The following is a 23424-nucleotide window of genomic DNA, read 5'->3' as shown; positions in this document are numbered from 1 at the left end:
TCTCTTGGAAGAGTACTGTGAAACAGGACATATCACTTTAAATGCATGGGGACGAGACAGGTGTTTGTAGAAGTTTAGGATTTTTGGAAACCAATTGTGTGTGTCCTGTTAGAGACTGCTGGAAAACTCACCCATGCAGGGGCCCTTTGTGTGTACTGGGGGACACAGAGCAGCCCTGGAGAGAGCAGCGCGGAGGGACCAGCTGCTGTAACAAACAGGCCCCTACGTTTCAAAGGTGCCTCGTCACAGTCACGTCAGCAGCTCACACAAGGGCCCCTGGATGGCAGAGCTGGCAAGAGCAGAGAAAGCGGAGGAGAGGCAGAGATTCCTAGACACCTCAGCACATTTCCCAGAAATAGGGAAACACTAGCAGGGGCCGGGAAGAGGCACTGCCCGCTGGGCTCACGGTGGATGGGGCAGGACAGATTTGTTAGACGTCAGCATTTCTGCCTACGCCTCCACGCAATTTCTTTTCTTTAATGGGTTCTCCTTACACCTCTACCACAAAATTCCGGCAAGGGTGATATGGGTTGGCTCTGCGTGTCCACCCAGATCTCCCGTTGAACTGTAACTCCCTGCGTTGGTGGAGGGGCCTGGTGGCAGGTGATTGAATTAAAGGGGCAGATGTCTCTCCCCTGCTGTTCTCAATAGTGAATGAGGTCTCATGGGAGAGCCGATTGTTTAAAAGTGTGTGTGGTACCTCCTCCCTCTCTCTTCCTCCTGCTCCAAACGCGTAGGGCGTGTTTGCCTCCCCTTCCGCCGTGATTGTAAGTTTCCTGAGGCCTCTCCAGCCATGCGGAACTGTGTCACTGAAACCTCCTTCCTTTGGAAATGACCTGGTCTCAGGTAGTTCTTTATAGCAGCGTGAGAACGGACTCATACGAGGGGGATTCCGCCTTCGTTGCTGCCCTTACTGTAACGGGAGCCAGCTTTCCAAACAGACTGGTCCTTAGAGGTCCAGTGCTTAACCTGAGTGTGTGTGCGGGGAGGGTGGGAGGGGGGGCTTTCATCTTTTTCTTTTTTATGCTTCTGGATAGTTTGAACATGTTACCAGTGTTTCTTCAGTAACGACAAGGTGCCAGTTCGGAATCATTTGGGGGTGTCTCCCATACTTGGGATCAAGACTTTGTGGATATAAGTCCTGTAGAATAAATCACCCTGTCTAATAAGCAAGAGAATCAGGTGTGTCGTATTCCTAAGGAGGTGCTGCTGAGGGGGCCTTTGTGCAGCACCGGGAGCTCCTTGAGTCAGTGTATGACATGGATAGGAACGTTCTGCCACAGCCAGGTGCCACTGGCTCACGCCTGGAGTCCCAGCACTGTGGGAGGCCGAGGTGGGCGGATCACCTGAGGCCAGGAGTTTGAAACCAGCCTGGCCAACACGGTAAACCCCCATCTCTACTAAAAATACAAAATTAGCTGGGCGTGGTGGCACGTGCCTGTAATCCTAGCTACGCGGGAGGCTGAGGCAGGAGAATTGCTTGAACCTGGGAGGCGGGGGTTGTGGTGAGCCGAGATCGCGCCACTGCACTGCAGCCTGGGAGACAGTGAGACACGGTCTCATCTCTAAATGAATAAATAAATAAAATGTGCTGCTGCTTTCTAACAATGCTGAGGAAAGGGAAGGAGGCGCTCAGTTCCTCCTGCCTCAGCTCTTGCTGGCCTGCCTCCGTGTCCCCTGCTCTCTCCCTCGTCCCCTCACTTGGCCTTGGCCCGGAAGCAGCGCGGATCAGCCGTGAGACAGGTTGGCCTCTCCTCTCCTTTCCTTTAGGAAGAAAGCCACTGGCTGGCAGCCCAGCTTTTCTGGAGGAGGAGATGAATACTGGTTTGCAGCCCATTTCTGCAGAGCCCTATTTATCCCGCACAGATGCAGGAAGTTAAATTTTGATGATGCGTGTAGCTATGAGGGAGGGTGTGGGAGATGATCCCCACACCACGAAAAAGGAGAAAATGAAGCATTATTACCTCAAGAAAGGGCTCTGATTGGGCTGCCTTTGGAAGTCAGATGCTGCTGCCAACTTACAGAAAACCTGGTGCGCAGGAGAGAGGGGGGCGAGGCTGAGCTGCTCCCGCCCCAGCTCCCTGGCACCTCGGAAACAAATCCAACAGGCAGCAGCCCGCCCCGGCTTCAGGGGCGTGTGGGTGCAGGGCAGGGGCTGAGCAGACACAAGACGGAAAGGCGAGGCTTTGCAGGGTGGGCACCCCCGGCACAGGTGATGCCTGGTGGTGATGCGGGGGGAGCCCGTGGTGAGCACCTCCAGGGAGAGGTATGCAACCCCTGAGTCCATCTCTGGATCTGCCATGGCAGTATTCATCGCTCTTTCCTTTTCAAATGGAGAAATTCAACGAAACTGATTTGGGAAAAATGCACAGCTGGATTAAATGATGCACAGCTGCAAAGGTCAGGGGTTGGTGACGAGGCAACGCTGCCTCTGGGGCAGATGTCTCTGCGATCCTCCTGGCCCCCTTTGCATCTGTTGGGTTCAGGGAAGTGCCGGGCTTTTCTGTGCCATGCTTGTGCCCGAGCAGGTGGAAAGGGTGACTGGACCAGTCTGTCTCATGCACACATTCCTGGAGCCCAGACATCCGCACCCAAATCACACCCTGGGCTTGCGGGATGTGGCTTCCTAAAGGAAAACTAGGCTGTGTGTTCACCTGTATGAAATGGGGGCGGTAGTGAGGGTGACAACATGGGACTTATCCTGAGCAGGACACCACTCCTGAGAGGCCAAGGGAGTGTTCCCATTGGTCACAGGGAGACCACAGGTGTGCGGTGGCAAACGGGGGTCTGGCCACCCTGACGGCAACAGCACCTGGTCCACCAGAGGCTGCGAAGCTGAGGACAGGGGTCCAAAGAGGGGGCTTAGCAGACTCGAGAAATGGAGAGAGGGATGCAAAGAGCCTTTTGACTAGTGTTCTTTAGAACCGAGCCTGGAGGTGGGTGGTGGGTACCAGAAAGGTGATCCCAGGGCAGACCATGGGTCCCTTAAATCTTCAGGGATTCTTAAACACCTGAGGGTGTTTTCAGGTCTGAGGCATCTGTAGAAACAACACTCCCATGTCGCTACTTGGTTTTCAGTTTCCAGCTGTCTGAGAGTGACCCCCTGGTCTGGCTATGTGGCCATGGACCTGGAATGTTCCAGAGAAGGCTCATTTTGCCATGTCTTAGTGTCTCCCCCTCCAGCTGACTGAGTTGCGGTTAGGGGAGGGGAATGGCCCCAGAGGACTGCCCAGGTTTGAATGTGGAGGACTCAACCTTCCAGGCAGAATCGGGACCCAGAGGTGCTGGTCTCCGGACAGCTGGGCCCCTCCAGGCATGACTGAGGGTAGCTGCACCTGCTGCTACAGCCACTGCCTGCCCGCCCCAGCCCCTCTCATGACGGGAACTGGGCAAAGGGACAAGGGTTGCTCTGGACTCCTGTCCTGAGGCAGGAGACAAGGTGCAGCTCTGGGTGCTGGTGCTGGTGGAGCTTGGTTCCTTTAGGACGTTTTTAAGAAAAAGTGACCGTTTCACTGCTTGTTTATTGTCAGACCACTGGAGCAGAAATAAAACGCGCTTCCTCAGCTCTTCAAAGGCAGAGAAAACAAGGCTGCCTGGCTTCCCAGAACACGGTCCTCAAAGACACCTAACTTCTCCATCTTGGGAAACAGAGTTCACGTTGGAGGCACCAGGTAGGTGGTTCCCAAGGCCATGCTCTCCCCCGCCAGAAGCTCTCAGCCTAAACCTCACTCCCTCCTGCCCGACTTGCCTACCCCCATCCCTCCCTGGCAGCTGGAGGGGTGGCCCTGGGAGTTCCCCTGTGTTTCCCAGGGTCTTCTACTACAATTGCTTGCTGGGTCTCCTCCTCCAGGCTGTGTGTTCTGAGAGGCAGGGCCCAGCCCTTCCTGGTCCATATCTCAGCTTAAATAGCTGTTGAATGAGTGAGGGGAAAATGGGCCTTATCAATACACAGGACCAAGGCTGTGCATACTGCCAGGAAGGAATCCTCCCAATAGAGAGACCAAGGCTGTGCATACGGCCAGGAAGGAATCCCAATAGAGAAAGCGTTGGGGGAAGTGGGAGCAGAAAATACTCTGAATCAAGCACTTGTTCTACTCACCAAGTAGACTTTGAGTCAGCCATTGGGTCTCCTCAGGCTCTGACAGGCAGGAAGAAGTGTGGGGTGATGGTTATTGAGTAGGAAACACTGCCTTCCCCGGACACATTCATTCCTCCTGCCTCCTGCTTCAGGTCTGCCTTCTGGTGCCATATTCCGTCCTGGGTCTGCTCTGCAGCCATAGGTTTGGGGGGTGGTTGTGTGTGAGCACAGCCTGGCTCGGAGCTGCAAGCCTCCCACTGGGCACCTGCTGAGGCCTTTGCCCTGTGCAGGGTACTCAGCCTGCTGCACCCACGTGCATTTGTGGGGTGCCTCTTTGGAGTGAGGGCAAGGCACCTCTGGTGGCCACTCACAGCCAGCGGGGACAGGAGCTGCAGGGAGATGCTGTGGTACACAGCCCTTCACACAGGCATACCAGCAGGCATCCCGCATGCTCCTGAGAGGCCCTGGCAGGATCAAGTCCTGTCGCTCAGAGCACTGCTCAGACCTGAGTGTCTGTGTCTCTCTAAGCTCATGTGTTGAAATCCTGCCTTCCCAGGTGATGGTGTCAGCAGGTAGGAACTTTGAGAGGTGCGAGGCTGTGAATGTGAGCCCCACAAATGGGATTCATGCCTGCATCTAGGAATTCAGGGGTCCAGGTTTCACTCTCCATCCCCTGGCTGGGCTTCCCTTGGGGGTGAGACCCTTCTCGGGGAGGTGCTACCCCCACTCCATAACCCAAGGTGGCTGCCAGCAGCCCCTGGGCCGCCAGACTTCCAGGAAGAGGTCCAAGTAGAGAGAGGAAGCAGGTCACTTCACAAAGGCCCTTCCCCCGTATCCAGCAAAACTTGTGTTAGGTTTATATTGTGTAGTGTTTGCTCCTGTGTCAACTGCGGCCAGTCAGATGAACCCACTGCTTCTCTTAGGCCAGCTGTGGCTCAGTGCTGGTGCTGGAGGTGGGTAGCCCCACAAAGCCGCATGGGGGAAATGCGCAGGGAGGAGCAGAGACTTTGTCGTGCTGCTGAAGAGGCTGCTGGGGCATCCACTGAAAATGGCCACCACCCTCTGCATAAAACCGTGCGCCACAGTTCCGCCGTGTCTATCACCGTGGCCGTCCTGAAGAAGGGAGGGACAGGAAGACTGGAGGGAGGGGCTGGCTTTGGGGGATGAGTGGAGAGAAAGCACTTCCAGGAATAGTTCTGGGAGAGCGCGTGGGGAAGGCCTCCCCCTCCCAGCCTCAAGGCAGCAGAGAGCTGCCACTGTGTGCGCTCCCGCGGCAGACAGGAGACAGGAAGGCCCAGCGCCAGCCCTGATCATGGTGTTTGATGAGCTGTTAGAGGTGAGCCTTAGAGGGTGAGATTGCAGAAGAGCATTCCTTAGCACCATGGGTACAGCTAAGTTTCTGGTATTAAAAGCTTCCATCTTTTCTTTCTGTGCAAAAGACACGGAAATCTGAAATACCCAGCACGTGCTCTGCATCCCACATGACTTTCCAACATTCTAACTGCTTCGTGCCAGGAGCTTTGAGGAGGCCACTGTGTTCCTCCTTTTGTTTTAACTGAGGTTACAAAGGTCTCTTTGGTGGCCTTCCGCTATCGGTCCCCTGCCCCCTGCATCTAGCTGTAGGCTCCCTGCTGTTTCTGACAGGTCTGGCTGTCTCTGAAGGTCATGGACACTCGGAGGACACTAACAACTCAAGGCAATTGCGACCGGAGCCACCGCTGTCCAGAGCAGCAGATCTGAGGACCCTCGGGGGTGGCCAGGCTTTGAGGATGAGGACGGGAGCACAAAGGCGGGTGAGGCATCCCACCACCGAGTGGAGTTTGAGCCTGGAACAGCCAAAGCGATCCATAGTACCGCATGACTGAAAGATACCACATCCTGGTGATAATTATGTGAAATCTGGACCCAGCCACTGTAATCTAGACATCATCTGGGCTCCACAGTTATCTGAATTAATAACTTAGCTTTTGGATTAGGTGAGGCTGGGTTGGGTTTTGTCATTTGAAATGGAAAGCATCACATCTTCTAAGGTGAGTGTCCCTTGGTATAGGGAGACCTGTCGCTGTGCAGATAATGGAAATAAATGTGTTCCTAACAGAGCAGGCAGGTGCATCATACAAGACTGTAGAGCCTCAAGACTGTGGGCAGCAAGCCCTCTTTGCAACAGGTTGCCAGGGGCCCTGCAGTTCAGATTGAGACATTCTTTACATGGACATTGAGACTATCATGGCAGACGGATGACACATCCCTGAGTCACCTGTGCATTTCCAGATCCATGACAGTCCCTGAAAACATTTCAAGTCATCAATTCTTCCTCAGGAGGGTTTTGCATAGAGCATGGAACACTACAAAGACAAGTTCTTGACGGTGCCATGAGACCAGTTGACTAAAGGGAAAGAGAATGATTTTATGTCAGCTATTTAGGAGTCTAAGACGGATTGCAGTATCGGGGTGCACCAAAATATTGGAAGCTGGAACATGGGAGCTAAGTCTGAGAATTGCCTTGTTTCTTGAAATCAGTTTAAAACTCACCTGGAATCATCTTTGTGTTCCACTCTTTCCAAATGCCATCCGTCTGCTCATAATAAAAACATCTAAATTTGATGAAGCCCTTCCAATATTTCAGACGCATGCTGAGTGGTCTACACAGGTGATCTCATTTAATCCTCCCAATGGCTCCATGAGGCAAGGATTATTCTTATCTCCTGTTACAAATGAGGAAACTGAGGCTTAGGAAATGGTTCTCTGTCAAGCCTTTTCCCTTCAAGTAAGAGCAGTATAGCGGCTGGGTGTGGTGGCTCATGCCTGCAATCCCAGCACTTTGGGAGACTAAAGGGGGTGGATCACCTGAGGTCGGGAGTTTGAGACCAGCCCAACCAACACACAGAAACCCTGTCTTTACTAAAAATACAAAATTAGGCATGGTGGTGCATGCCTATAATCCCAGCTACTCAGGAGGCTGAGGCAGGAGAATCACTTGAACCTGGGAGGCAGAGGTTGTGGTGAGCCGAGATCATACCATTGCACTCCATACTGGGCAACAAGAGTGAAACTCTGTCTCAAAAAAAAAAAAAAAAACCCCAAAAATAAAAACAGTATAGTTTACACATAAGTCAGATTCAAGGACAGGGAGGGGAAGGCCGGTTTCTAGAAGGAAGGGATTGCTGTTCTTAGGCAAAGGGGATTGTTAAGGAGATGAAGATAAACCCTCCACTTGTCAGAAAGTGCTGTTGGGTAACAGTGGACTGTTTGGTGAATGGTGGATTATAGTGGAAAACAGTCGTCTGGTTTTCTGACATCTGTTTGCTCTTCTCTAGGTAGGAGGGATCGATTTGCCTTGGCAAAGGTCACCCCTTCTTCTCTCACTCAGCTCATGTGCGTCAGGTGAAGCTGTACCCAGCTCCTCTTCCAGAAGTGGTCACATGATTCAGGCCTGATCAATCCAGAGGATATCATTCCCCTGAAGGTATTGGTTCAGGAGTGGTCATGTGACTGCGGCCTGACCAATCAGAGGATGTCATTCCCCTGAGGGTATTGGTTCAGGAGCTGTCATGTGACTGGGGCCTACTCAATCAGAGGATCACGTTCCCCTGAAGATATTGGTTCAGGAGTGGTCATATGACTGAGGCCTGATCAATCAGAGGATGTCATTCCCCTGAGGGTATTGGTTCAGGAGTGGTCATGTGACTCCAGCCTGCTCAATCAGAGCTTCATGTTCCCTTAAGGTTATTGGTTCAGGAGTGGTCACGTGACTCAGTTCTGATCACTCAGAGTATCACATGCCCATAAGGATATTGGTTCAGGGATAAGTATGGAATCAATTAGAACCTCTGGTATTGAATGAAGCTAAGTTGATTCTGTTGTTTTTTTCCCCAATTGTAAAAGAAACAGCCTTCTACTTTTCACTCCCCCACACTTCCCCCAGACCTGACCTGAATGGCATCTGGTTTGGAGCTGTTGACTCCCATCTGGCCACCATGTGGCATCTGGGGGTGAATCTCATGTGGGGACAGGAGCACTGAGTCCTGAGACACTGTGGGTGTGCCTGGATCAAGCAGCTCCTGAAATCCATCTATCCCTTGAGTTTTAAATAATTGACTCCTAAATAAGTTTGAGCTATTTTTAGCCATTATAACTAAAATAATTCTGATAATGCTTCAGTTACAGACAGACGTTTATAATTCAGCTTCCATTATTGAGCACCTGCTGCATGCCTGGCTCTGCACACACGTTATCACACAGCATTCATGTGATCATCCTGCAGCCTGTGTCGCTTGATTTTTTAAACAGGAGCGGGAGTGGGGTTTACAGGTCAGGTTTCCCCGTGTCCTCAGTCTCCCATTTTCCCCCATCCACACTGCTGTAGCATGCAGGGCTGCTATTTCCAGTCCATGTAAGTCCTAATTTTTCTCCTTCATTTTGAGATATCTTTCCAGAACTGTCTCCTTTATACTATGCAGAATGACCCAGGCATAGAGGGACAAAATATGCATGTGGGTGTTGTGGGGGAGTTGGTGGTAAGCGTGGAGCTTTCTCCAAGCATTGACGTGAAGATACGCGTTGACATGTTATCATTCCACATATTCGTGTAAAACAGTTTTCCAAGGACGGGATTTGGGCACTGCTCGTCGATCCCTATCAGTGTTGAAGCATGATAATAAAACTCAGAGCAGCGGCAAAGCAGGGACCTGGGGGAAATCTTTGTGGGACTGTAGGGGAAACTGTGGAACTTCTTCTGATTGTTCCTGTAAACCAGCGTGATGCTGGGGACTCGGGAGGAACCAGATTCTCGCAGCCGAGTAAAGCAAGGCCTGTCATTGCATCCTGAGGATTCTGGTTCCAGCTGAAAGGTGATTTTCACTGGCTGCCACCCTCCAAGCCTTGCGTTGCTGGGCACTGGTTTTCCAAGCAGCATTCTCTTCTTTTCCACGAATCTCTGCCCAGGTTCATTACTATGCTTCCATTGAACAGAAAATACCGAAGCCCAGCAGGAAAATGAGGCAGTACACGGAGCTAAGAGGAATCTCCCAGCCTCACGCCTCCCAAGGGAGAATACTGTATGTGTCATCTGGGGCCTGCAGGGAAACAGACCCCGCTCTCAGTTCATTGGTGTGAGTTGCATGAAGGGACTGTGTCCAGAAACGCAAGTGGAGTTAACGAATCCCAGAAGGACAAGCAGGTACCCACAGAGTAGGAGGGAGTGACCATCCCCCAGGCTGAAGGGGCTGGGAGGGAGCCTATTTCTGGAGCCTAGTGACCGTGAACTGCAGGAGATGGTGATCTGAGAGAATGTGGCCGGCAGAAGGGCGGGAGGGAAATATCCAACTCTCTTTCCTCTGATCTATCAGCCTCATGCCAGGTACATCCACTGGCTAAACTTCCACCGAACGCAGCTTCCTGGGACCTGCAGTAAACAGAGGGGGTAAAGAATGCACCTGGAGGGGTAAAGGGAGGCTGAGAAGCTGAGTTGACATCTGCGTCGGTGTCGTCTGTCACCACAGTCTCTTACGTCTGGAAGAATACGATGGTGACACCTGCCACCTCAAAGCATGACCTCACCGTAACTGTTTACGGTCTTGGAGTCCAGATAAGAGACCAAAACTTCTCTGCATAACGTATCCTTTTAGTTTATAACGATAGACGTAGATGGATTCGCTGATGTCTCTCTTTCAACCTTATTTGTATGCACACAATTTTCAAAAAAATCAGTGTAATTCTTGAACTCTCTAAGAAATGTAGTAAATAGGCCGGGCGCGGTGGCTCACGCCTGTAATCCCAGCACTTTGGGAGGCTGAGGCGGGTGGATCACGAGGTCAAGAGATCGAGACCATCCTGGTCAACATGGTGAAACCCTGTCTCTACTAACAATACAAAAAAATTAGCTGGGCACGGTGGTGCGTGCCTGTAATCCCAGCTACTCGGGTGGCTGAGGCAGGAGAATTGCCTGAACCCAGGAGGCGGAGGTTGCGGTGAGCCGAGATCGCGCCATTGCACTCCAGCCTGGGTAACAAGAGCGAAACTCCATCTCAAAAAAAAAAAAAAAAAAAGAAAGAAATGTAGTAAATAATAAGGATTTTAACATTTAGTCATATTTAATATTCAAGTGCTTTGGGCCAACTCTGCTAAAAGACGAAAAAATCTTCATTCAAAGAAAATTTCCATGATGGAAGGTGGCTGTAGTGTCCTGTGTGCCAGTCACTCGGCTAAGCCAATCTTGGTCCTGTCAGGAAGGATATTCGACCAGGTTCATATCTCAAGCAATGAGACATGAGGGGATGCGTGTGGGAGAGGCAGCCTCTCTCGCAAAAGGGACAACGACACATAGCTGCGTCGTCTTCTGCCGCTGCTGGTGTTATTTCTGGGCGTAACCTGGAACTGCAGCCACTCTGCTGTGACCATGGGGGACACCCCTAAAGGGGGCGTCAGGATGGTGGGTGGGACAATGGAAAGAACAGGAGTCCTCGACGATGCTGCCGGGCTGTGAGTGAACCAAGCATGGAGCCTGCACTCGTAGGGGGCTTCTTAAGATATAAGACCATACATTTTCTTTTTATCCCCCAACCGTGGTCATCTGGGCTGTTGCTTGCAGCCAAAGTCATCCCACGTAGATCAGCCTCTTCTTGCCGACATGCATCGCTCCCCTTAGCATGTCTACATTTCCAGATCATGCTGAAGAATTGTCTTCTTCAGGGGTGATGAGCGCAAGAGTGGGGCTCTGTGACTTCTGGTCTCTCTACACTGGTCTTGAGCATTTCTGAGTCCTCTGGAAGAGGCAGACAGTAATCTCAGTGGCAAGTTAAGCCAAAGTTGACTTTGAGACAGGTCATTCCTGGGTCTGTGACGTGCCTCCCACGTGATTTCTGAAGTTCATAAACACATGGACACAGGTCCTGATCAAATGGTCTGTGCTCTTCCAGGGGGAGCCCCCTAAGAGAAGGGTGCCTCTGAGGGCGTCGGCTGTGAAAAGATGACTCTACCTCTAGAGCAGTTGCTGACCCAGTTGAGAGATACTTCCCAGGTATTTTTTTTCTTCAACTTCTATTTTGCGTTCTGGGGTACCTGTGCAGGGTGCACAGGTCTGTTGCATAGGTGACCGTGTGCCATGGTGGTTTGCTGCACAGATCAGTCCATCACACCTTGGAATGAAGTCTAGCATCCGTTAGCTGTTCTTCCTGATGCTCTCTCCCCCTGCCACCCACCTCCCCCCAATGTGTCCATATGTTCTCATCATTCAGTTCCCACTTTTAAGTGAGAACATGCAGTGTTTGGATTTCTGTTCCTGAGTTACCTTGCTGAGGATAATGGCTTCCAGGTCCATCCGTGTCCCTGCAAAGGACATGATCTCTTTCCATTTTATGGCTACGTGATATTCCATGGCGTATATGTACCAGGTTGTCTTTATCCAGTCTGTCATTGATGAAACCCCAGTTTTTATGGATGGGAAACGCCAGCAGTCTGTTCTGGTCCCTCGCCCATTCTGGAGAACCAGCACCATCACAGTTTGGAAAGGGAGCTCACGGGAGGTGGGCTTCATGTCTCCCACATGCAAGAGCTGAGTGGAACCCAGACAATTTCTCCTTATCATTATGAGGGTGAGGAGGGAGCCCTCCTAAAAATTTTTTTTCTACATTTCTGTTCACTCCAGACAAACCTATGACACTCTTTGACCCCATCCCTGGTGATTCTAATTACATACGTTCAGGGTGGCATCCTGGAGCCTGAATTTTGAAAAAGCTCCCAGGGTCATGTTGATGCAATTCTCCCGTGAGAATCTCAGAGGATAGCTTTCCTTTCTCCATCGCAGGGAAGCGAAGCTGCAGCGTGGGTGTGGCGTCAGCAGCACGGCGTGTGCTGCCCACCGCAAGCTCGGCAAATCTGAATGCTCTGCATGCCAAGCCCCCATTTCCCCAGGGGTGTATGTCCTTCCTCCCTGGCAGACAGAGCCCGTGCCCATGTTCAGGGTCCCATCCAATCCAGACTTTTCAGAAACCAGTCACTATGGGCCATCTCTCACCTGTCTTTAACCTCTGTTCTACTGACTTCTTCCCATCTATATTTCTATATGATTAAGCCTCTTACCCATCTGTAATGGGTTAAATTGTGTCCCCCCAAAAAGATGCAGACTTTTTAAGCCCCAGTATCTGTGAATACGACCTTAATAGGAAATAGGGACTTTGCAGAGGTAATCAAGTTAAGATGAGGAGGTTAGGATGTGCCTTAATCAAATGTGACTGGTGTCTTCGGAAAAAGGGATGTTTGAACACAAACAGACACGCAGAAAGGTAAGATGATGTGAAGACATGCGGAGAACATGATGCACAAGCCAAGAAATGCCTCCGGCTGGCAGGAGCCTGGAGAGCCTGGAGCACACGCTCCCAGAGCCTCAGAAAGAACCAGGCCGGCTGACCTCGTGGCCTTGGACTTCCAGCCTCCAGAACTGAGGGACAATCGATTCCTGTCACTTGCAGGAAGTGGTGGAGGGAAGACAGCAGCATCAGTAGACAATAACAATGTGGCCAGGGAGGCCGGAGACCTGCTGGTGGGCTAAAGCACATGCCTCATCAGAGGGAACTGATAAATGCCATGAGATTAAGATATCAGTAGGGGTAAATAAACATGAAGATGGGCTGGGAGCAGTGGCTCACGCCTGTAATCACAGCACTTTGGGAGGCTGAGGCAGGCAGATTACCTGAGGTCAGAAGTTCAAGACCAGCCTGACCAAATGGCAAAACCCTGTCTCTACTAAAAATACAAAAATTAGCCAGGCATCGTAGCACATTTTAGGAGGCCGAGGCAGGAGAATTGCTTGAGCCCAGGAGGCAGAGGTTGCAGTGAGCTAAGATCACAGCATTGTACTTCAGCCCGGCCAGCAGAGTGAGACTCTGTCTCAAAAAAAAAAAAAAAAAATTGAGAATGGGTCCTAAGGCAAAGCACTATCATGAAATTAAAAACAGCTGAAGTACACACCCAACACAGTAGAATCATGGCCTCTGGGGAGTAGGGAGAAAGATAGGTGTGGGGGTGGGGGGGATAGGGATTGACAGGAAACAGACACATAAAAGAGAGAAGCCCCTGCCTTGCTGTCATATGCCGTGGGCAGAGGCAGGTGACGAAATGGGCGTGCTGCATCCAGGGTGCTGAAGAAGCTTGGAGGTCTTGACTTTCCCGGTCCTGGGACAACCTATTTCCTGTGGTTTAATTTAATGAAAGAAAATGTCAAAGAGAACAGGCTAACTTCTCTAAGATAAGGAAGCACATTTCAGGTCAATATTTAAAAAAATGACCATTTTCTTCTGATTCAGCCCCACTGCTGTTACCCATTTTATGCCAGTCATCTATCAATTCAAGTGAAGTTGTATGAACCTTGACGTAATGTGAAGGCACTCCTGTGTTTTCTAGAACAAAGTGTTATTGACATTTCAGTACTTTGTATGTAGAGGATGGATGCATATTGATGACTGTGGAGCCGTTGGAAAGCATAGAGGGATGCACATTGATTTGAGGTCCTCTGAAACACTGTGGGTGAGGGATAGGAGGGGTTTTCCAGGTAGCATGCTTGCACCAAGACACTGCATAGAGTTTTGGTGAATTGGGAAAATATAGAAACAAGACGAGGTCCAGAGAATGATCAGTAGAGAAAGCACATGAAAAAATCTCAGTGAGGTTCTGCTAGATGGAAATAGAGAGTCCTGAGACCCACCTCAGCCTCTGGGAACCTGGTGACAAAGAAGTGGCTCTTTAATATCTCTAGGTGTGTGTCCTCTCTGTGTTTTTCTACCTATCGATCAGAAAGGGCACCCCAGAATTGAAGAAGATAAAAAATGGAAGAAGGTTTAGAACTCACCTAGTTTAATTGTTCTCAACCCCAGTCATGCCTGAGAAGGGGAAGGGAGGGGTGTTGAAATCAGAAACGCAAAACTCCATTCCTGATTATTATTATTATTATTTTGAGACGGAGTTTTTTTTGCACTCCAGGTTGGAGTGCAATGGCGCGATCTCGGCTCACCGCAACCTCCGCCTCCTGGGTTCAGGCAATTCTCCTGCCTCAGCCTCCTGAGTAGCTGGGATTACAGGCACGCGCCACCATGCCCAGCTAATTTTTTGTATTTTTAGTAGAGATGGGGTTTCACCATGTTGACCAGGATGGTCTCGATCTGTTGACCTCGTGATCCACCCGCCTCGGCCTCCCAAAGTGCTGGGATTACAGGCGTGAGCCACCGTGCCTGGCCCATTCCTGATTATTTTAAGTCAGGACTTTTACAGCAGCATCCTGGAAATTGGGTTTCAAAAAAACTCTCTAGGTCATTTTGATGCATTTTCCCAAATAAGAATCTTTGATGAAGCCATTCTCTCCCTCCACTTTACAAGTAAAGAAGCAGAGACCTTCTACAAGTGCTTTGACCTATATTTCTCTGAGTTTCATTGTGGAGACAGCAACTCCCATCTCTAGTCCTGGGTGATCTCTAGACCTGGCCTGGGTGAGGTCACATCCTGTTCAATGAGATGTGGGCAGAAATGATGTGATCTATTCCAGGTCTGGCCCTTACTTTTCCCAAGTTCCCAAAGGACACTTCCTTGTTGACTTAATTATTAGAATAGAAAGGCATTTAAAAAGTGAACAACTGTAATCCCAGCACTTTGGAAGGCCGAGGTGGGTGGATCACGAGGTCACGAGATCGAGACCATTCAGGTCAACATGTTGAAACCCCGTCTCTACTAAAGATACAAAAAATTAGCTGGGCACGGTGGCGCATGCCTGTAATCCCAGCTACTCAGGAGGCTGAGGCAGGAGAATTGCCTGAACCCAGGAGGCGGAGGTTGCGGTGAGCCGAGATCGCACCATTGCACTCCAGCCTGGGTAACAAGAGCGAAATTCCGTCTCAAAAAAAAAAAAAAAAAAAAAAGTGAACAACTAGGCCGGGCGCAGTGGCTCATGCCTATAATTCCAGTACTCTGAGATGCTGCTGGGGCAGGTGGATCACCTGAGTTCAGGAGTTGGGGACCAGCCTGGACAATCTGGTGAAACCCCGTCTCTACTAAAAATTCAAAAATCAGCTGGGCGTGGTGGCGAGTGCCTGTAATCCCAGCTACTCGGGACGCTGAGGCAGGAGAATCACTTGAACCCAGGAGGTAGAGGTTGCAGTGAGCCGAGATCACACCACTGCACTCCAGCCTGGGCCACAGAGCAAGACTCCGTCTCAAAACAAAACAAAACCTCACTATGAATTCAATGTTATATCTGTTATCAAACTTGATATTGAACACTTAATAGGCAAAACCAAACTACTCGGTGTGCCTCTGTGTTGGCTGTCTATGGACTGAACTATTTTACAAGTGTAGAAGTTCGCTTAGAGAATACGGCAGTGCGCATGATTCTGAGAGCAACACTAACGTGTCCTCTCTGCAGTAACAGAAATCGATGCTGGTCATTGCAGGGCGATTGATTGTCGTGCTTTAAACATTTTACACGTTTTTCCCAATTATTTCTCGCATTGCTACTGAAAACGTAGGAGCTCTGTGTTCCGCAGGGAACAGCTTGGATCCTTGAGTCACAACCTGGAGAACATCTGCCCTTGTGAACTCCTGGCTTGCATTTGATTCTGATGTGAGCACAACATAAACATTTATTGTGTTAAGTCACTGAGATTTGGGGCTCATCTGTTGTGGTGGCTAGTGTTAAGTACACTACGGGGATTGGATGGTGAGTGTGTTGAAGGACTATGATTTGTGAAGTTCTCCTCTCTGCGTAAGGGCAGGTCTGGGCTGGTGAGATTAGAGAGATGTTCTCTGTTTAAACACTGGTCCTCACGTTTGAAATGTCACCACGGTAACTTCCTTGTGTGGGTTTCTTTGTTGTGTCTTGGGAGGCATTGCAGATGGCACGATCGCAGAAGGTGGTGAATGAGCTTGTCAGATCTTACACAGTAGTGCACTCGTGGGCTCTGCAATCAGGCAGACATGAGTTCCAGTCCTGCCTCTCAACTTGTTAGTTCGTCTTAGTTACCTTCTCTCTGAGCCTGTTTCCTATCCATCCGTGGGGATAATACACACGCCCATCTCACAGAATTTCTATTGGAAGAAACTGAGGCAGGTTCGCATGAAGTACCCTTAGCAAATGTTGAGCTATTGACTTTATTGATTATTCTTCAGTGTGGCAAGGAGTCAATTTGCTGATCAATTTACACCTCTGTTTAGGTACAGCAGTTTGGATGGGGATTCTTAGGCAATAGAGGACGCTGAATGAGAGAAAGTCATACGTTCATTCATAAACAGTTATGGAGTATTCATTGTGGACTAGCAGAAGCTAGGGTTACAGGAGCTGGACAAAACACAGTTCTGGCCAAAATGAGTTGACCTTTTGCTTAGGAAAGCAAACAAGACACCATCATTCCCGACCCAGTATGGCAAAGAGTGTGCCCAAGTGTTATGTAAATTCCTGCGAAGACTGCTTTGGTCTGTATGTGCACATGGGCGGGGGCTGGGAGGTTATTTTTGAGGTTGGTTTTATCAGTGAGTTCTGCTGCAAGCAGAGATCCCCAAGTGGAGAAACTAAACCTGAGTCACTTATTTCTCTCACGGTAGTACTTGGCACCTGGCCTGCAGTTGGCAGGCGGCATTATGGTGATGGGGAGGCAGGATCCTTCCCTCCTCTGCTACCTCTGCACATCACCCTCCTCTGCACAGTAACGGCGGCTCACCTCACCTGTCACAGCTTGCAGCTCCCTTCTTGGATGGGGTTTCCTGGAAACAGACACCAGGTTAGGGATTCCAGCATAGGACATTCACTGGGGGTATTCATGGGAACAGCGCCTGCAAGACAGTGAAGGAAGCGAGGATTCACAGAAATGAAAACGAACTAAGATACAGGTGCAGGAAGACCTAAGCTGATCCAGGGATGTCCCAGGTTGGACAAGTAGGCCAGGTCTTTGTACACTGGCCAGCTGTTGGATGTGGGCTGGGTCTGTGGCTGTGGAGTGAGACTGCTTGCCTAAGTGAAAAGTGATTTCCGGCCGGGCGCGGTGGCTCAAGCCTGTAGTCCCAGCACTTTGGGAGGCTGAGGCGGGTGGATCACGAGGTCAAGAGATCGAGACCATCCTGGTCAACATGGTGAAACCCCATCTCTACTGAAGATGCAAAAAATTAGCTGGGCATGGTGGCAAGTGCTGTAATCCCAGCTACCCAGGAGGCTGAGGCAGGAGAATTGCCTGAACCCAGGAGGCGGAGGTTGCGGTGAGCCGAGATCGCGCCATTGCACTCCAGCCTGGGTAACAAGAGCGAAACTCCGTCTCAAAAAAAAACAAAAAAAAGAAAAAGAAAAGTAATTTCCAGGGAGGGAATCTGCTGTTCACTGTCTTCAAGCAGCCAGGAAGACAAATACTTCAGCCCAGAAGAGGAGATTCTGGTGGCACGCCACAGCCCTCTCTCTCATGACAAGACCCAGCAGTTTGCCCATAGGCTTGCTCTTGAATATCACTGGACTTTGCATAGGGCCATTTTTCATAATTGCAAAGGGGGTGGAAATAAATATTCTTGAGCAGAACAGCCATGTTCCCAGCTACACTTTAGGCTTCTTCTGCTAACAGAAGAAAGGACCAGTATGTCTGGGAAATAGCCAGCAGTCTCTGCCCCCTGAATGCTGGATGAGTTGGATTCAGGCTGTGAGAGAAGGGAGGGAGCTGTGTTCTGGGTAAAGAAGCTGTCGTATGTAAAAGGTAGCAAGGTGAGGGAAAGCCTGATGCCTTCCAGGGAGACTGGCTTGCATTTGTGCATTAGAAGCATGAATTACTGTGGAAGACAGTCAGGCGGGCATGTGTGTCCTGAGGCCCACATCAGCTTCCTGTCACCTTCATCAAGTACTGGCTTTGTCTTTGAGAGCCGCCTGCCATCTTCCCCAGCTCTAGCTTTCTGCTTAATCTCTGCCCAGTGAGTGCAGACCCAGTCTGCATTTATAGCATCTAAAACCCGCCAATACTTTCAGCCAAGAGATAACTTAAGTCAGCTGGTGTGCATTACGGATAATCAACAGTTTGGTTAAAGCTTTTAATTCCAGACTCCAGCTCTGGCACCTGGATTTCTCAGCGGTCCCAGGATGAAATGTTTCCATCTGTGAGATCAGGGGTCACATGGGGCAGCACACACATCCTCACAGGAACAATAACTTGATTTTCTCCAGCACACATTAGCCTACATAGAGACCTGTGAATCCGAAGGAAGGCAGCGTGAAGTCTCCCTGTGTGTATGTAATACAGATACCTGCCTGAAGGGCATACATGTTCTCTGCTCCAATCATCCCTGTGAGACAGTGTCATTGGGTTTCTGAACTTTTGGTCATATTGATTTGTAGGGAATCTTTATATATGGAATGCTTACACTTGTTTCTGTATTTTTGAACTGGAAAATTTCTCCAATTTTTTCCTTTGCCTTTTGATATTGCTTATGTCATCAAATGCATCTGCCCAACCCAGAAAGGCCATTTCTATCTTGAGAATATAGAATAACCCTTTCTCGTGGTTTTATTTGCCATGTGGAGACACCTTTCTTATTGAATAATATATTCCTTTAGTATCATTGCTGATTTAGCTTCTAGGAATAAAGATTTGTGCCTTTGTGTGTCAGGGAAGACAACAGGAACCTTGAATCCTGAATGCCATTCAATGAAAATTATACTAAGTACTTGGGCTGGTCGAGTTGAAAACATAAATATCTTAAATGTTATTTTTATTTATGCTGGTGACACTGTTTAAGGAGAAAGTGTCAAATTAGAATTTAAATCAAATATTTTACAATGTAGTGGTAGAACATCCACACACTGACAAGAACGGATCGGGAAATGCAGATTATTTTGGCTGTTCGTCCTCAGTCAGTAGCGTGCGGTGATAACTGGTGAATTCCAAAGATGATGTTCTCTGAAGGAGGCAAGGATTTCTCAGTTGCAGCCAAGGGTTGCCAAGTGGACAAGCCCAGGGTGGTTCGATATGCCAATTTTCAAGAAAAATTAGGACATTTACATGAAATCTCCCATTTTAAAACTGTTGCAGTGATTTTAAAACAACAACAACAAGGTGGCCACATTCTGCGGAGCAAATAAAATATGTTTGTGAGCTGGGATTGGTCTTCTGGTACTTGTTTGTGGATGGCGAGGGCTTAAACTTATTTATGAAGGGAATGATATTTATGGGGAAAATGAAGCTTCAGTGTTTTCCCCCTTCTCTGCTTCAGTGATGATGATGATGGTAAAGATAGTGATGGTTATGATTATGTTGAGGATAATGATGGTGATGATTACGGTCATGGTGATGAAGACAGTGATAATGGTGATGCTGGTGATGATGGTGGACATGATGATGGTGATCATGATGGTGATGATGATGGTGATGGTGGTGATGATGATGGAGATGATGATGGTGATGGTCATGTTGATCAAGATGGTGATCATGATGGTGATCATGATGGTGATGGTGATGATGGTGATGATGGAGATGGTCATATTGATAAAGATGGTGATGATAGTGATGATGATGTGATGGTGATGATGGTCATGGTGAAGATGGTGATGGTGATGATGGTGATGGGGGTGATGATGATGGAGATAAAGATGGTGATCATGATGGTGATGATGATGGTGATGGTGGTGATGATGGTCATGGTAAAGAAGGTGATGGTGATAAAGATGGTGATGATGGTGATGGTGGTGATGATGATGGAGTTGATGGTGATGGTCATATTGATAAAGATGGTGATGATAGTGATGATGATGTGATGGTGATGATGGTCATGGTGAAGATGGTGATGGTGATGGTGGTGATGGTGATGATGGTGGTGATGATGATGGAGATGATGGTGATGGTCATATTGATAAAGATGGTGATGATAGTGATGATGGTCATGGTGAAGATGGTGATGGTGATGATGGTGATGGGGGTGATGATGGAGATGATGATGGTGATGGTCATGTTGATAAAGATTGTGATGATGATGGTGATGATGATGGTGATGGTGGTGATGATGATGGAGATGATGATGGTGATGGTCATGTTGATAAAGATTGTGATGATGATGGTGAAGATGATGGTGATGGTGGTGATGATGATGGAGATGATGATGGTGATGGTGGTGATGGTGGTGATGATGATGGAGATGATGATGGGATGGTCATGTTGATAAAGATTGCGATGGTGATGGTGGTGATGATGGTCATGGTGATGAAGATGGTAATGGTGATGATGACAGATGATGATGATGATGATGATAATGGTGATGATAATGATGATGACAGTGATGATGATGAGGGAGATAATGATGAACCTCACCTCCCAGCCTTTTGCTGGTGGCTGCACTGACCATCACCAAATGCTTCAGACACCTACTCTTGTCCCTCCATATACATTCCTCAGATCCTCAGGACAATGAAGATAATTCTGATCCTATAGATCCACCCATAGGTCAAAGTTTGAATCCTGAAGCCATTGAAATCACAGTTCTTGGTGAGTGTCCAGCCTTGCTTGGGGTTAGATCAGATACATTTTAGACTGTGACCACCAATGAGCCCAGAAAACCCCCTTTGCAGGCAAGAATTTGCTTTCAGGATCCAGGGTTGGAAAGAGCCCCTACTATGTCCATGCAGATACTCAGAAAATGGTTACAAATTTTGTAAATTACAAATTTGCAAGCACTTTTATGTTTTCTGCTTCCAAGATGAAGAAGTGGAGGATTGGTGAATTCTTAGGGTCAGAGAAATAGTAAATAGCACAAATAGTTCTAGAGCCCCGTCCTTCATAATCTTAGTCCAAGTCCCTTTTTGTGATACCATACTACTTACTTATCCTCTTTGCCACCATCCTTCAAACCCATTTTCTGAATATCTGCATGGATATAATAGGGCTCTTTCCAGCCCTGGATCCTAGAAGAAATTTCCTCCCTATGAAGGCAGTTTTCTGGGCTCATTGGTGGTCACTGTCTAAAGCATGTCTGATCTAACCCCGGTTGAAGGGCTGGGTACTCACCAAGAACTGTGCTTTCAATGGCCTCAGGATTCAGACTTCGAACTGGGGCCATCCCACATATAGGAAGAGCTTTTCTGACATGCACATGTTGGTTTTCATTGTAGGTTTTTGAAAAAGTAGGAAACTTACACATCTCTATGGTTACCTGTACTTCTTTTAACACAGCACTTTTCATTTTGTTTCTAATCAGAAGCAAAATGTTAAAGTCCGACAGAACACACAGACTGACAATCTAAATGCCAGCAGTGACAAATGGTGCCTGGGTTCCATGGTGTTTCCAGTGCATCTGTCAAGTGCCATTATGCTTTTGTAATGGCTGGGAATATTCATCTTTTGGAGGAACAGTGCAATCATTCTAGCCTCTGAATTATGAAAAATGACAATTTCTCTCTCATGAATTGTCATCTTATGGCGTGACACACATAGCCACATGGCTAATTTTATAAAATAAGCAAATCATATGAGAAAAGCTGCACTGCTACTTTCTAGGCTGCCCTCCTCTGAGGATTTGCAGTTTGTCAAAGTGAGATTAATTTATGTGGCCAGTCTGGTTGAAGTCCTGGTTGGGAGGACAGAGGCATTTGTGCTTGGAGGGCAGCTTGTACCTGGTGCACAAAGGGGTGGACAACCAAGGTTTTGAGAGCCTGAGCTTCGTACTCTCTAACCAGGATGTAGACGCAAGTCTTCTAGTCTGGGATTCTAAGAACATCATTTGGCTTTGTCAGAAGAAAATCAATGATTTAGATTTAGTCCTTGGAGACATTCAGAGCAGGAATCAATTTGAAATGGGAGTTTTGTGGCCACAAATTGGTATAAAAAAGAGAATTATATAATTATTTTTTTCTAAATATTTTCTGCCTTCCCTTTGGGAAGATCCATCCCTGCCCGAGTGATGACAAGCATGGACATGTGAATTTCTTTGGCCAATGAAACCTGAGCAGATCAGTGTACCACATCCAAGAAGGTATTGAGAACCATGTTGTGGCTCTATCCTGCTCCCTTCAAAAGGCTGCTTTTTTGGTCTGAGCCCCAGAGTGAAGAACACTGAGAAAGGTTTGTTGCTGACTCTTGAGGGGTATGTCCTATGAAAGAGAAACTCATATCTGTTAATCATGGTTTGGTGCTATTTGTTAGTGCAGCATAACCTAGCTTTAGCTGACTGATACAAAGCCCCATAGATCTGCAGTTGTGCTTCCTGACCACAAAAATAACCAGATGTGTGATACAGGTAATGGCTTCTCTTCCCAATCACTGGCTATGACTCACAGGTGAGAGGTTGACTTATCATTTACCTCATTATTTTCTTTTTCCCTTCAGTTTATAGAACCTGCATATAGTTTGGGAAGAGAGGTGAGATGAACTCTTCAATGTGGTCTACAAGCCTTTTCTTCAGCAACTAGCTCTTAGTTTGAAACTCAAAAAGTAAGAATGTAGATATGTATGCATGTATATACATATATATACACACATATGCATATATGTACATGCCAGAAATACATGTGTATTATTTCTATAATTAGTTTCTGGACCAAATTTTAGTTTCGTGTTATAAGGTAATAAATCCCAGCAGAGTGGGTGGGCAACAGATTCGCTTAATTGTCCCATCCTGGGTTCTTTGTCTTAGCACTGACAGAGAGCTGGAGTCTGTATTGTTTCGGTGCTTCTGCTGGACGCCATGGGGTTCCAGTCTTGTGATGTGTTTCTCTGATTCAGCTCTAACTGATAAAAATACACACATTTTATGCAATCATCATGCTCATTAGGCTCCCAGTCATGGGCATCTTCTTCCTATCCTCACCAGCCCAGTCTTCAGAGGAAAGTGCTTGAACTCATCTTCCTCCGAGAAGCACAAGTCTCCTGGAAGCTTTTTCTCTGGCATCTTAGTGGTCTGGCCAAACTGCTAGAGGAGGATGAGGAGCTCTCTTTCTTTCTCTCAGCAGCTTCCGCCACAGATGCTGAACCTGAGGACAGAGCAAGAATCACTTCTGTCGTTCACAATGCTCAGAAAAAAATAAGCTCTTGAAGAAGAAAACAAAAGCTAGCCATGTGTCTCTTATTTATTTCTGTTGTAATACTTCACCCTGCCTAAGGTGATAGATGACTTATTTTCACTCTCTGAAAACATGAGGGTCTCAGGATAAACAGGGGTAAAAATCAAAATATCCTCCATCAGAAACATCTACCAGCTATGCTTCTACTCTTTTTACAATACACCTCAGGTGAACGTTACCTGGAAATAGCGTATATATTTCTGTCTCCCTAAATATCTTGAAGTTAATGGTGATCCAGAACAGGACTCAGGAAACCATGAACAGACCAGATTTGATCTGTTGCCTGTTTGTG

General features: G+C 48.2%; 1 long non-coding RNA gene across 1 annotated transcript; it reads left to right on the top strand.

Annotated features, from left to right (window-relative positions):
• The first annotated feature begins 2113 nt into the window (after positions 1–2113).
• LOC118144393 (uncharacterized) lies at positions 2114–6144 on the top strand. Its single transcript, XR_004729193.3, has 3 exons — positions 2114–2266; positions 3531–3671; positions 5723–6144. It is a non-coding gene; the product is annotated as an uncharacterized LOC118144393 (long non-coding RNA).
• Positions 6145–23424: the final 17280 nt, after the last annotated feature.

The sequence above is a fragment of the Callithrix jacchus genome, chromosome 9, assembly GCF_049354715.1.
Source record: "Callithrix jacchus isolate 240 chromosome 9, calJac240_pri, whole genome shotgun sequence".
Lineage (NCBI taxonomy): Eukaryota > Metazoa > Chordata > Mammalia > Primates > Cebidae > Callithrix > Callithrix jacchus.
This window is presented reverse-complemented; position numbering and strand designations above follow the sequence as displayed.